Below are 15,894 nucleotides of genomic sequence, written 5' to 3'. Positions count from 1 at the left end.
TAGCCAAGGTCTCTGCATTAGTAGTTAACATAATGGATGGCACAGTGGTTAGCACTGCTGCCTCACAGCACCAGGGACCCGGGTTCAATTCCAGCCTTGGGTCACTGTCTGTATGGAGTTTGCACAGTCTCCCTGTGTCTGCGTGGGTTTCCTCCAGGTGCTCCGGTTTCCTCCCACAGTCCAAAGATGTGCGGGTTAGGTGGATTGGCCATGATAAATTGCCCTGTTATGTCCCAAGATGTATAGGTTAGGGGTATTAGCAGGGTAAATGTATGGGGTTACGGGAATAGGGTGGAGGATGGGCCTGGAAAAGATGTTCTGTCAGAGAGTTGGTGCAGACTTGATGGGCCAAATGACCTCCTTCTGCATTGTAGAGATTCTATGATTCACTCTGCTAATATTCCTTATAATATAAAAGCCTAGCTCCTCCAGTTGAAAGCAATGTTGCAAACCAAACAGAAAACCCTATGGTCGATGTGGGATTTATTTTGTTAATTTAATCAAAATAGATTTAACAAGAAATTATAGAAAAGCTTAGATTATTGACAGAATAGTTCCACTGCTTTATCACAGTAGAATACATGCATGTGCTGACAGAAAATTCTATGATTACCTGCATTCAATTTCAAGAAAAACAACCAATGAATTTGTGCAAAGATGACCCTGGTTAGACCCCACTTGGAGTACTGCGCGCAGTTCTGGTCACCTCATTACAGGAAAGATGTTGAAGCCATTGAAAGGGTGCAGAGGAGATTTACAAGGATGTTGCCTGGATTGGGGGGCATGCCTTATGAGGATAGGTTGAGGGAGCTTGGTCTCTTCTCCCTGGAGAGACGAAGGATGAGAGGTGACCTGATAGAGGTTTACAAGATGTTGAGGGGTCTGGATAGGGTGGACTCTCAGAGGCTATTTCCAAGGGCTGAAATGGTTGCTACGAGAGGACACAGGTTTAAGGTGCTGGGGGGTAGGTACAGGGGGGATGTCAGGGGTAAGTTTTTCACTCAGAGGGTGGTGGGTGAGTGGAATCGGCTGACGTCGGTGGTGGTGGAGGCAAACTCGTTGGGGTCTTTTAAGAGACTTCTGGATGAGTACATGGGATTTAATGGGATTGAGGGCTATAGATAGGCCTAGAGGTGGGGATGTGATCGGCGCAACTTGTGGGCCGAAGGGCCTGTTTGTGCTGTGGCTTTCTATGTTCTATGTTCTATGTTCTATGAAGTTTAATATGAAAACATTTTGTGTTGAAATGTGACCCTAATTAAGAATTTCTAGGTAGTACAACTAACCATTCACCTTGCAATGATTGTGGTACGCAGTGTTCTTAGAAATGACAAACAATAACCATTCATGTGATAAAAGTTTAAAGCCCTTGCAATGCAGAAAATGATGTGAAGCCGTTTTGTAAAATAAAACACAGGAAATGTTTTGCTTCAAGTAGCACTTTAATGAACACATCGTGATGTAAAGATGTACATTCAAACAAGTACAAAGAATGGTTTAATTTTAAAGCAAAAACTATAAAATGCAATGCAATCTATTTAAATAATGCCAAGCTTTTATTCTCAGTGGATTAAAAGTTGTTTAAAAAAAATAACAATTGATCAGGAGCAGAATATGTAAAAAAATAAATCTCAGAAAAGATTTGCCCTGATAGTTGCAAAACCTTAGGGTGAAATCTTAGGGTGGGGTCTGCCATCAGGACCCAGCACGGGTCCTGATGGCAGACCTCAAAATGGCAGCTCATCCGCTCACAGTGGCAATGGCTGGTCAACCGTGATGACACAGCAGCCAGCCAATTAAAACAGTGGAAGCAGAGGCCCAGCCAATTATGGGGAGAGGGCAGGTTTGCCAGGGTTAGAGGTCCGGGTGCCATTTTTAAATGGCAACTGTACATGCCTGCAGTCCCTAGACTCAAATTCAACTCATGACTAGACCTCCAGACTCCACCTTCTTCTCTGCTACTGAAGCCCAGGATCAACACCCTGACTGTCAGACTCAACCCTGTTTGTCCTGATCTGTGATTGGCTGCGAGGAGAGTCCATCTGGTACGTGTCTCAGAAGAGACCCTCTGGGCCACATTTGCAGAGCTGTGCCTGAGTGGTCCAGACAGCAGGATCTCAGCTTAGTAATCCAATCATCTGCTCAATTGCTGCCCTTATGGATTTATAAGATTCTCCGAATGCTCCCGAGCTGGAGTTTGAGGGTGCCTCACTAATGTAATAAGCCAGGTCTTGAATAGATTACCCCGACTCCCAGAATCCATCTTGTGGCATCCGGGAGTGGCAGAGAATATCATGCAAGCTCCCTGGAAAACAAGCATAAGCTTGGAGGATACATTCTCCCATGGTTACATACCAATTGAACATGAATGGACATTCTGTTGATCAATGATGCAGGGTGATGCCAGAGAGCTCTGATTTGATTTGATTTGATTTATTATTGTCACATGTATTAACATACAGTGAAAAGTATTGTTTCTTGTGCGCTATACAGACAAAACATATCGTTCATAGAGAAGGTAACAAGAGAGTGCAGAATGTGGTGTTACAGTCATAATTAGGGTGTAGAGAAAGATCAACTTAATGCAAGGTAAGTCCATTCAAAACTCTGATGGCAGCAGGGAAGAAGCTGTTCTTGAGTCGGCTGGTACGTGACCTCAGACTTTTTCCCGACAGAAGATGGTGGAAGAGAGAATGTCCGGGATGCGTGGGGTCCGTAATTATGCTGGCTGCTTTGCCGAGGCAGCGGGAAGTGTCGACAGAGTCAATGGATGGGAGGCTGATTGCTACAGTTAGACAACTGAAAACCTTTCTGCACTTATACTAAACAGATGATGACCCTGAAGCTATTGATCTTTAGGCTCGATTCTTTAGGCCCATTTTGAAGAGCACAAACACTCCAGTTCTTTTAAACAAAAGAGAGAGAGGCTCCTGATTGGTTCTTTATTAATCAGGTGACATGTGTTCTTAACCTATTCATTCTCAGGTTCACAGGAGTAGAATCTGAACTACATTTTGCAAGGTAGGAGATTCTTTTTTCTCACACTTACTGGAGGGTAGCAAGCTGGACTGAATATTTATACCAACCTGTACGAATCAGGAGACACAGTAATTTTAGGGGGCCTATTCGTGAGAGCAGCAGCAGTAATTTTTAAGTGACTAACTAGTATTTAGTTTTTAATCTAACAACCAATAGAGGGAGATAGATGTCAATTGGCCATGTTGTATGCTAGTCCTGCGAGATGAGGGGTATCGTGGAGACTTTAAGTGTCCCCGAGGACTACATCTGTGGGAAGTGCATCCAATTGTAGATGCTCACCGAACACATGGATTGGTAGAGCAGCAGCTGGAAGCTCTGAGGAGCACACAATTAGCGGAAATTGTTATTGATAATAGCTAGAGATATGGTCACACCCAAGGTGCAGAAATAGTCTGGTGACCACCAGATGGGGTAAGCAGCTAGAGCAGTGGTCCACTATGGCTGTCCCCCTATCTAACAAGAATGCCGTTTTGGATACCGATGAGGAGGAAGGTCCATCAGGGGTCAGCAACAGCAGTGGCCAGAGCAAAGGCACCAAAGCTAGCCCTGCTGTACAGGAGGGGGGGGGGTGGTATAAAGCATAGCAAAGCAATAGTGGTAGGGGATTCAATGGTCAGGGGCACAGATAGGCGCATCTGTGGCTGCAAAAGGGACTCCAGGTACCCACTTAATCCAAGGCTCTGGATTAAGTGGGTACAAAGCATCCTAAAATGGGAGGGAAATCAGACAGATGTCATTGTCCAGATCAGCACGAATGACATAAGTGGAAAGAGTAGTGAGCTCCTGCAACAGCAATTTAGGGAGTTAGGTCAAAGATTAAAAAGTAGGACCTCTAGGGTAGTAATCTCAGGATTACTCCCCATGCCGCATACTCGTGAGGCTAGGAACAGGGAGATTGTGCAGCTGAACACGTGGCTAAAGAACTGTTGCAGGAGGGAGGGTTTCAGATTTGTGAATTACTGGGATATCTTCCAGGGAAGGTGGGGCCTGTACAAGAAGGATGGGTCACACCTGAACTAGAGGGGCACCGATATCCTGGCTGGGAGTTTGCTAGTGCGGTGCAGGTGGGTTTAAACTAGTGTGGCAGGGGGGTGGGAATCAGAACAGTAGGTCAGCATGTAGAGGCTGGGGATGAGCATGGGACTAAGGCCAGGCTAGCTAAGAGGAAGAGCAGGCTGGGGGAGGTCGAACTCAGTGGGCCTGGAGGTCTGAAGTGCATCTACTTCAATGCAAGGAATATGACAGGTAAGACAGATTAACCTAGAGCCTTGATTCATGCACAGAACTTGGATGTGGTTGCGATAACGGAGACTAGGTTAAAAGGGCAGGATTGCCAGTTAAATGTTCCGGGATATAGTGTTTTAGGTCAGACAGAGGGGAAGGCAAAAGCAGCGGGGAAGTTGCAATACAGGTTAGGGAACATATTACAGCTGTACAGAGAGAGGACACCTTGGAAGAATCATGTAACGAGACACTGTGGGTAGAGCTCAGAAACAGGAAGGGGGCAGTCACTATGATGGGGTGTACTGCAGGTCTCCCAACAGCAACGGGAAGTTGAAGAACGGATACGTAAGCAGATTCTGGACAGATGTAGAAATAATAGAGTTGTTGTAGTGGGGGATTTTAATTTTCCTCATATTGACTAGAAATCCCTTACGGTTGGGGTCCGGATGGTGAGGAATTTGTTAAGTGTGTCCAGGAAGCTTTTTTGAAACACTATGTTGATAGTTTGACTAGAGAGGGGGCTATACTGGACCTAGTACTCGGGAATGAGCTCAGACAGGTCATCAAAGTTGCAGTGGGGGAACATGTGGCAAACAGTGAGCACAATTCCGTAAGTTATTGGATACTCATGGAAAAGGACAAAAGTTGTCCCTGGGTTAAGGTGCTAAATTGGGGGAAGGCTACCTACAACCAGATTAGGCAGGATTTGGAGGCTGTTGCTTGGGAGAGGCTGTTTGAGGGTAAATCCACATCTGGCATGTGGGAGTCTTTTAAGAAGCAGTTGATTGGAGTGCAGGACAGGCATGTGCCTGTGAAAAGGAAAGAGAAGAAAGGCAGGATCCGGGAACTGTGGATGATCAGAGAAATTGCAAGTCTAGTCAGAAAGGAAAAGGATACATACATCTAGGCAACTAAAAGCAGATGAAGCACTTAAAGAATATTCAGGGAAAGTAAAAAAAAAACTCAAACAGGGAGTTAGGAGGGCAAAAAGGGTTACGAAATGTCCTTGGCAGGCAGGATTAAGGAGAATTCTAAGGTATTTTAGACATATATTAGGACCAAGAAGGTAGCTAGAGAAAGAGTTGGTCCACTCAAAGACAAAGGAGGGAAATTATGCGTAGAACCAAAGTAAGTGGGTGAGAACCTTAATGAGTACCTTGCATTGGTATTCACTAAGGAGAGGAACATACTGATTGATGGTGTCTCGCAGAGGTATGTAAACTCTCTGGAGCATGTCATCATTATGAGGGAGGAAGTGTTAGGTGTATTAAAAGCATTAAGGTAGACAAATCCCCAGGGCCAGATAGCATGTATCCCAGATTATTGAGGGAGACAAGAGGCGAAATTGCTGGGCCTCTAACAGAAATCTTTGTTTCCTCATTGACCACAGGTGAGGTCCCAGAAGATTGGAGGATAGCCAATGTTGTCCCATTATTTAAGAAGGGTGGCAAGGATAACTCGGGTTATTATAGGCCAGTGAGCTTGACATCAATGATAGTGAAATTGTTGGAGAAGATTCTTGGGGAAAAGATCTATACACATATGGAACTGAATGGTCTTATTAGTGACAGGCAGCATGGTTTTGTACGAGAGAGGCCATGTCTCACCAATTTGGTTAATTATTTTTTTCAGCATGGAAACAGGGCCCTTCGGCCCAACTTGTCCATGCCGCCCTTTTTTTTTAAACCCCGAAGCTAGTCCCAATTGCCCGCATTTGGCCCATATCCCTCTGTACCCATCTTACCCATGTAACTGTCTAAATGCTTCTTAAAAGATAAAATTGTACCTGCCCCTACTACTACCTCTGGCAGCTTGTTCCAGAAACTCACCACCCTCTGTATGAAAAAATTGCCCCTCTGGATACTTTTGTGTCTCTCCCCTCTCACTTTAAACCTATGCCCTCTAGTTTTAGACTTCCTACCTTTGGGAAAAGATATTGACTATCTAGCTGATCTATGCCCCTCATTATTTTATAGACTCTATAAGATCAACCTTCAGCCTTCATAGAATCATAGAAGCCCTAAAGTGCAGAAGGAGGCCATTCAGCCCATCGAGTCTGCACCGACCACAATCCCACCCAGACCCTACCCCCATATCCCTACATATTTACCCGCTAATCCCTCAAACCTACACATCTCAGGACCCTAAGGGGCAATTTTTAGCAAGACCAATCAACCTAACCCGCACATCTTTGGACTGTGGGAGGAAACCGGAGCACCCGGAGGAAACCCACACAGACACGAGGAGAATGTGCAAACTCCACACAGACAGTGACCCAAGCCGGGAATCGAACCCAGGTCCCTGGAGCTGTGAAGCAGCAGTGCTAACCACTGTGCTACCGTGCCTTCTGCGCTCCAGTGAAAAAAGTCCCAGTCTATCCAGCCTCTCCTTATAACTCAATCTATTAAGTCCCGGTAGCATCCTAGTAAGTCTTTTTTGAGGAAGTGACAAAAATTATTGACGAGGGAAGGGCCGTAGATGTTGTCTACATGGACTTTAGTAAAGCATTTGACAAGTTCCCTCATGGCAGACTGATGCAAAAGGTTAAATCACATGGGATCAAGGGTGAACCAGCTATATGGATTCAGAGCTGGCTTGGCCACAGAAAACAGAGGATAGTGGTGGAAGGGTGTTTTTCTGAATGGAGGTCTGTAACTAGTGGTGTTCCACAGGCTAGGACCTCTGTTGTTTGTAACATATCAAAAACTTGGGAGAAAACATAGCAGGTCTGATTGGCAAGTTTTTAGATGATACTAAGATTGCTGGAGTTGCAGATAGTGATGAAGATTGTCAGAGAATACAGCAGGATATTTATAGGCTGGAAAATTGGGCGGCGAAATGGCAGATGGAATTTAATCCGGACAAATGCGAGGTGATGTATTTTGGTAGATCCAATTCAAGTGGGAGCTATAAAATAAATGGCTGAACCATTAGGAGCATAGACAGACAGAGAGATCTGGGCGTGCAGGTCCACAGATACTTAAAAGTGGCAGCACAGGTGGAAACGGTGGCGAAGAAAGCATATGGGATGCTGGCCTTCACTGGCTGGGGCATCGAGTATAAAAGTTGGCAAATTATGTTACAATTATATAAAACATTGGTTAGGCCACATTTGGAATACTATGTCCAATTCTGGTTGCCACACTACCAGAAGGACGTAGAGGCTTTGGAGGGAATACAGAAAAGGTTTGCCAGGATGTTGCCTGGTATGGAAGAGAGATTGAATAAACTTGGATAGTTCGCCCTTGAAAGACGGTGGCTGAGGGGTGGCCTGATAGAAGTTTATAAAATTATGAGGGGCAGAGATAAGGTGAACAATTGGAAGCTTTTCTCAGGGCAGAAATGACAATCACAAAGGGGCACAAGTTCAAGGGGGGAAAGCTTCTGTAGAGATGCACGGCGGAAGCTTTTTACACAGAGTGTGCTGGAGGCCTGGAATGCACTGCCAAGTGAGATGGTTGAGGCAGACACATTAGTGACATTTAAGACTTATCTGGATAGACACATGAACAGGCAGGGAATAAAGGGGTACAGGCGGTTAGTCTACATAGGACAATGTGATCGGTGCAGCCTTGGTGGGCCGAAGGCCCTGTTCCTGTGTTCTTTGTTTGTAGGCCTTTCACCATCTCTTTGATGCAATGATGAGCAGCTGCCTGGAAGATGCTACACATGATCCCCATGGAGCCATGGAAGGAGCTGCTGACACAGAGATTTAATGTCGCCATTACTTTCTAAGCCACAGATGTTGCATTCCCTCTGAGTCCCGGGGACCCCCAGGTCTTCCTGCAACAGAGCACATAGGTCAATGCTGGCTTCATGAGACATCCATCATCATCTCTATCATTGTTTGCCAAACATCTGCAGGTAGTTGAGGAAAAATCTATATACTCTCCAAAGTCCCTTAGATCTTGGTTACGTCCTCCTTAACTGTTGAGACCTTTCTTCAGATTTCTTCCATGAGTACATCTGGACCCAGTTCCAGTCTCCCTCCTCTGCTGCTTCTGCACAAAGCTCTGGGACCATTGGGTGTACTAGACACATGTTGCCTCCAAAAACTCAACAGAAGTCAGGACTTTGTTGTGGGTGAGTCCTCCAATGGTTCCCTCACATTCAACAAAAATCTTGCGCCTGTGGTTGATTTGTCACTTCCATAGTTGCCAAGTTTCAGCACTCAGACAGATGACCCTTGTCCTACCCAAGATCTCTTATGTCCTTCCCATCGTGACTCTCAAACTTTCTAGAAAGATCCTCGACTGTCCCACAGTGACCCCAGGTCTCTATGCAGTGAGCGCTATCTCCCCATAGCGACCCTTGATCTCCTTGCAGTGACCCTTTCCCTCCTGGCTATTACTTGTAACCTCCTCAGTGACCCTTGCCCTTCCTATAATGATCGCCAACCTCCCTGCTGTGACCCTCATCCTCCCCAGCATTGCGTGACTGCCTCATCTCCTCTCTTCCAAAAACATTTCCCATGTGCTGGTAGGGCTGCACCAAATGGCTCACCTCTACCTCATACACGGACTCGCTTGCTCATCAACTTTAACCAGCTGGGAAACTGTAGGCCTGTGATTCCCATGTGTCTTAACTTAATTCCAAAGCTCCCGTTGAATTGTTAAAGTTTCATGTTTAATGAGCATTAATGACATGTAAAGCCATTGAAATTACCTTCATCATCATCAGTGTGGCATCATCAGTATGACACTCGCTTCCTTCCTGCCAGTGGAATAATCCAGTCCTTCCCTCCTGATTTCTGAACCTTGACATGACACTTCCCACATGACGTATCTCTCTCCACACCCACTCCTTTCATTCCATCCCAACCACTTCCCACCTGCTTTGTTCCTAGCTCCCTTGGTTGGTATTAATTTCTATCCTGACTGTTATCTCTTTGGAAGACCGCGGAATCCAAATGGCTGCAAATGGGCCTTGAAGATTCTGCCTTAGAACTATGTAACACATCCCTCTCTATTTATTCTTTCATGGGACATGTGTGCCATTGCCAAAGCCAACATTTCTTGTCCATCCCCAATTGAGAAGGTGTCCTAAAACCTACAGCTCTTTAGTTTACATTTTCATATCTATTCTATTATTTATTGCTGATCTTATTACTTTGCTTTTGACCACATTATACTTGCAATCATCAGCCCCCATTGCCAACTTATGCCGTTGCTTTTACACCTCTTGCAACCTTTTTGTTTAATACAATAGTATACATTCACAAGTTTCGATCTGTGAGGAGATGATCTGGCCTCATACAATGATGCTAGTTCACACATTCAGGTCTATCTGGAAATGGCTTGGCCAGGTTCAATACAGTAAGAAGTTTAACAACACCAGGTTAAAGTCCAACAGGTTTATTTGGTAGCAAAAGCCACACAAGCTTTCGAGGCTCTGAGCCCCTTCTTCAGGTGAGTGGGAATTCTGTTCACAAACAGAACTTATAAGACACAGACTCAATTTACATGAATAATGGTTGGAATGCGAATACTTACAACTAATCCAGTCTTTAAGAAACAAAACAATGGGAGTGGAGAGAGCATCAAGACAGGCTAAAAAGATGTGTATTGTCTCCAGACAAGACAGCCAGTGAAACTCTGCAGGTCCACGCAACTGTGGGAGTTACAAATAGTGTGACATAAATTCTGATTCTAGGATCGCATGATAAAGACTCAGGAGGAAAAAAGCAGAAATATTTATGTGAAATAGTGTGACATAAACCCAATATCCCGGTTGAGGCCGTCCTTGTGTGTGCGGAACCTGGCTATCAGTTTCTGCTCCGCGACTCTGCGCTGTCGTGTGTCGCGAAGGCCGCCTTGGAGAACGCTTACCCGAATATCAGAGGCCGAATGCCCGTGACCGCTGAAGTGCTCCCCAACAGGAAGAGAACAGTCTTGCCTGGTGATTGTCGAGCGGTGTTCATTCATCCGTTGTCGCAGCGTCTGCATAGTTTCCCCAATGTACCATGCCTCGGGACATCCTTTCTTGCAGCGTATCAGGTAGACAACGTTGGCCGAGTTGCAAGAGTATGTACCGTGTACCTGGTGGATGGTGTTCTCACGTGAGATGATGGCATCTGTGTCGATGATCCGGCACGTCTTGCAGAGGTTGCTGTGGCAGGGTTGTGTGGTGTCTTGGTCACTGTTCTCCTGAAGGCTGGGTAGTTTGCTGCGGACAATGGTCTGTTTGAGGTTGTGCGGTTGTTTGAAGGCAAGAAGTGGGGGTGTGGGGATGGCCTTGGCGAGATGTTCGTCTTCATCAATGACATGTTGAAGGCTCCGGAGGAGCCATCCCCACACCCCCACTTCTTGCCTTCAAACAACCGCACAACCTCAAACAGACCATTGTCCGCAGCAAACTACCCAGCCTTCAGGAGAACAGTGACCAAGACACCACACAACCCTGCCACAGCAACCTCTGCAAGACGTGCCGGATCATCGACACAGATGCCATCATCTCACGTGAGAACACCATCCACCAGGTACACGGTACATACTCTTGCAACTCGGCCAACGTTGTCTACCTGATACGCTGCAAGAAAGGATGTCCCGAGGCATGGTACATTGGGGAAACTATGCAGACGCTGCGACAACGGATGAATGAACACCGCTCGACAATCACCAGGCAAGACTGTTCTCTTCCTGTTGGGGAGCACTTCAGCGGTCACGGGCATTCGGCCTCTGATATTCGGGTAAGCGTTCTCCAAGGCGGCCTTCGCGACACACGACAGCGCAGAGTCGCGGAGCAGAAACTGATAGCCAGGTTCCGCACACACAAGGACGGCCTCAACCGGGATATTGGGTTTATGTCACACTATTTCACATAAATATTTCTGCTTTTTTCCTCCTGAGTCTTTATCATGCGATCCTAGAATCAGAATTTATGTCACACTATTTGTAACTCCCACAGTTGCGTGGACCTGCAGAGTTTCACTGGCTGTCTTGTCTGGAGACAATACACATCTTTTTAGCCTGTCTTGATGCTCTCTCCACTCCCATTGTTTTGTTTCTTAAAGACTGGATTAGTTGTAAGTATTCGCATTCCAACCATTATTCATGTAAATTGAGTCTGTGTCTTATAAGTTCTGTTTGTGAACAGAATTCCCACTCACCTGAAGAAGGGGCTCAGAGCCTCGAAAGCTTGTGTGGCTTTTGCTACCAAATAAACCTGTTGGACTTTAACCTGGTGTTGTTAAACTTCTTACTGTGTTTACCCCAGTCCAACGCCGGCATCTCCACATCAGGTTCAATAGTACAGATTCACACCTTCCTGACCTACTGAAACTGCTCCGTTAAAGATAATCATTATCCTTTTGATTCTGGCTGCAGGGACTCCAAGATATATTAATATTCAGTCTAGAGTGTTTGGAGTTACACCTCCATGTTCTCATCCAGTGAGCATTCTTTATTCTGTGGACAATAAGTCGTTTACTCACTGGCGGATCACATGGTCAGTGCTCATGGAAAAAACGGGGTGTTGCTGATGTGCGTGTCTTCTCTATCTATGGGTTATGAATATCGGTCCCTGGTCTTTGATGGTTTGAATACTGGAACTACTAGGTGTCTGCTTTCAGTGTCTGTGTGTTCTGTTTGCTGATTCTAGCCAGACAGAGCGTTTTTGGTGGGTTTGTTCCTGGCTGTGAGGTCTCCATTTTATTAAAAATGGATATCCATAAACGGGGTGTGACTTGTTTCCCGACAACACCCCGATGCTTTTGTATTTTGGTTTGCTTTTCCTCTATGGTGGGAGATATAGGAAGGATATCAGAGGTAGGTTCTTCACGCAGAGAGTGGTTGGGGTGTGGAATGGACTGCCTGCAGTGATAGTGGAGTCAGACACTTTAGGAACATTTAAGCGGTTATTGGATAGGCACATGGAGCACACCAGGATGGTAGGGAGTGGGATAGCTTGATCTTGGTTTCAGATGAAGGTCGGCACAACATCGTGGGCCGAAGGGCCTGTTCTGTGCTGTACTGTTCTATGTTCTATGTTCTATTGTTTGAACCCATGCAGCTCTTGGTATCATCTCCAATAGGTTTGTTTTTGTCCCCAACTCCAAATCTTTTGCATACTCTGTAAAGAACATTGGACTTAACCATGTCATTGATCTTCTGCCAAGTTTACTTTGTAATATGTAGATTGAGAACAAAACAAAGTATTACTATCCTTCTGATCAAATTCTCCACTGCTTTTATGGATTATACCATGCTTGTTGATTTATGTAGCCCGGCTCTAAGGTTTCCACTTAGCATAACGGTATTGGAGAAAAGATTGTTCCTTGCAGGCATCAAGAGATTCACCTCCTGCATATTGAGCTGCTAATCACCATAAGCTACTGAGATTTGTTCAGAAATATTTTTTGAACTTGAGGATACTGGGCATATTGAAATGAAGCCTCTTCATTTCCACTTGGAATCATAGTAGATTCAGGGCTGTCAGAAGGAGGGCATTTACCTCAAATTCCTGTGGCAGTTCTCTACCTAATTAGTCTCAATCATCTGTTCTTTCCCCATAGCCCTTTAATGTTTCCTTTTTATGTAGAGATCCAATTCACTTTTAAAAGATAACATTGTATCAGTTTGCATCAAGCATCAAGGGTATGAAATTTGGATCTGTGGTGCCACTGGCAATTGCACTAAGGATTTTGATTGTTCTCCAGATGGTGTGCACTGCAGTGCCAGCCACTCTTGGTGCAGCCTGCATAGTGCACTCAATTTGAGAAGATGACCCCTGTGAGCACTGAAAACAACCATCATACCACTCCCGTGCAATGGTTCACCACATGCTGAGCCCAACTCTATACTTGCCTCCGAGATATGTACAGCGGCAGTATCTGAGTGATGGCTGCGAATGTCAGATCGAGTCATGGTGCTTCTTCATCAGTGCTGTGCTGTTAATCTCTTTCCTCTTTCTGTGCCTCCTATGGCTGAGCAAGCTGTAGTCTTTGGGTGTCTGAAAGCAAGAAATCAGAATGGGAAGATTGGCTTGAGGAAAGCGTAATGGGGTGGAAAGCAAAAGGTTCATGGTGATGCCATCTGCAGCTTCTTCATCATGCCAGATAGCAAGATGAGTGCAAGCTGGAATTTGAGAAGGGATATAAGCCAAGAACATACAGTTATCCTGAATGTCCACAGTGACACCAGATGCTATGGGCTCTGTTGAAGCTGGCCCCATGATAAAAAGAACCATCTCTGTGCAGCTCAGAAGATGCATGCATCCTTGTTGGTTCTATTGCGTGCCACCTTGCCCTGCAAAAGAGAGAAGAATGTCGGTGATTGTGTTGCGCTGTATTTGGGTGATGTGTCTGCCATAGCTGAATAGTTTTTATGTGGAAGCAGTGAGAGGATGACACTGGTGAGGGTGAGGTGGACTGTCTGAATATTGTGTCAGTCCGACGGAACAGAGGCAGGTGCTCGGGGAGTGACTGGGGTGTGATACATTGAACTGCATGAGAGGTTGGTGGTGTAACTAGGAAATGCCATGTGAAGATGGATTCAGTGGCCTTGCCAGTTCTTATGAGACCATTAAACCTCTTCCAACACTGTTACCAGGTTCTCGGTTTAGATACCAGGAATGGATCTCCCTGGTCAACTGCCCCCATTCCCTTCTGAGTGTTGTCCTTCAGGGCCACCTGGTTCCATGCAGAACCAGGGTGTCTCTCCACCTGTCCACCTCCACCTCAAAGGCCTCCAGATGACATCGGAGACCCTGAAGCCATTGACATGCCCTGGTGTTCCAATTAGCTTAGTTAGAATTGCAGTAGTAGTATTCAACAGTAGTCTCCTGTAATTCAATGCAGCTTCCCTTTAGGAGGGAGAGGCTGCCTTTAAGAAATGAAGGCTGGCTGCACCACTTGCTATGAGTGAACACAGATGCCAAAAAGCCAAAACTACAACAGATACTCAACTACACGATAGTTAAGTAAAAGGTGTGGTGTAGCGCCATACTTGTGCACTGGTTATTCCCATCGGAGATGATGCAAGCATTTATGACCTTTGCACTTGTATAAAGGTGCACGCAAAATTGAACTAAAAGGTTTTAAGGCAAGTTGATGATTTCCGAAACTTGCATGTGTGTGTATTTTATATTTGTTCTGAAAGAAGTAATATATAACAACCAAGCTGTTAAAATAGATTTTAATTTTTATGGTAGCTTAATTTCCAAAATGCAGAATTTAATCTCCAATACTATCCTGTTGCGGTTTAATGTAGAAAACTTTGTGTGGGGCTGGTGCAGGGGGAAGTGGTTGTGTAGGTTTTTGCGATCAGGATTCTCTACAGCATTGAATGTTACATGGCAACCATTAGCTTTTTAACCTGACAATTAATAGTTTAATCAATATAGTAGCCACTCAGTATTTTGCAAGGAAAGTGAGCTAAACAGGGCAGTCAACATGAATTATTTGGAAAGCAAGGATATAGCTCCCGTTGAAGTATCAGAATCATAGAATCAAAGAATCATACAATGCAGAAGGAGGCCATTCGGCCCATCGAGTCTGCACCGACCAGAATGCCACCCAGCCTCCATCCCCATAACCCCATGCACCTACTCTAGCTAATCCCCCTGACACCAAGGAGCAATTTAGCATGGTCAATCCACCTAACCCGCACATCTTTGGATGGTGGGAGGAAACCGGAGCACCCGGAGGAAACCCACGCAGACACGGGGAGAATGTGCAAACTCCACACAGACAGTGACCCAAATTGGGACTCGCACCCGGGTCCCTGGTGCTGTGAGCAATCAGATGTTACTTTCTCCCTCTCTCAGGGAAGAACTCTCCCTTGCCTCGCAGGCAGGTTCAATGGTGGGTGGGTGGGTGGGTGGGGGAGATCCAAGAATTGGTTTTACGCCAGCGTGAATTTCCCACGGGATCATCGACTGGTTCCCGCCATGGCGGATCAAGAAACCCACAGGTGGCTGGCGTGGAACTGATTTGCATCCTGCTAATTGGATGCAGATGAAGGCACAACAAGAATCTTTCTCCCCACTCCCGATTCTCCATGACACCTTTGTGAAAACACACCAGTCCAGAACACGTCAGGAACAACGTGGACGTGTGGAAGTTGGAGTCGACCTGAAGAATGCCTGGGACTGCTTCCAGAATTTGGGATGGAGGCTGCCAGCAGCCACAACACCAGAACACCACAGCAGTGGGTAGGGCCAACTCCAGCTTCAGTGTCATCGAGGAGGTCCACCTTCCAGCCTCAGAGTGTACCTGGATACCCATTTTCTTTCTTCAATGGTGGGTCAGTGATGTTGGGGGCCTTTCCAAAAAGGGTGTGACTGCGGGATGTGCGGAATTAAGCATGCCCCATCACAGAATACGGTGCTAAATCCTTGGATAATTAATTAAATTGGGGCTGGAAGATATGGCAGGTTTCCCATTGGCCTCTACAACAGGAAAGACATCCCATCCCATCCTCACCATGGGACTTAATCCCAAACAATAGAATTCCACCCACAATTGCACACAAAATTACGAAAGGTTTTTGAGGTGAGCTGATGGTTTCTGCAAGTTGCAGCTATGTTTAATTCATGTTTGTTCCTCAAGAAATGATATGGGAAAAACAAGCAGTTAAAATGCTGATTTTCTTCTTTATTTCTGGGGCATTCCCAACTGCTCGCTTTGTACTG

Source organism: Mustelus asterias, chromosome 1 (genome assembly GCF_964213995.1).
Source record: "Mustelus asterias chromosome 1, sMusAst1.hap1.1, whole genome shotgun sequence".
Classification (NCBI taxonomy): Eukaryota; Metazoa; Chordata; class Chondrichthyes; order Carcharhiniformes; family Triakidae; genus Mustelus; species Mustelus asterias.
Note: the sequence above shows the minus strand (reverse complement) of the source record.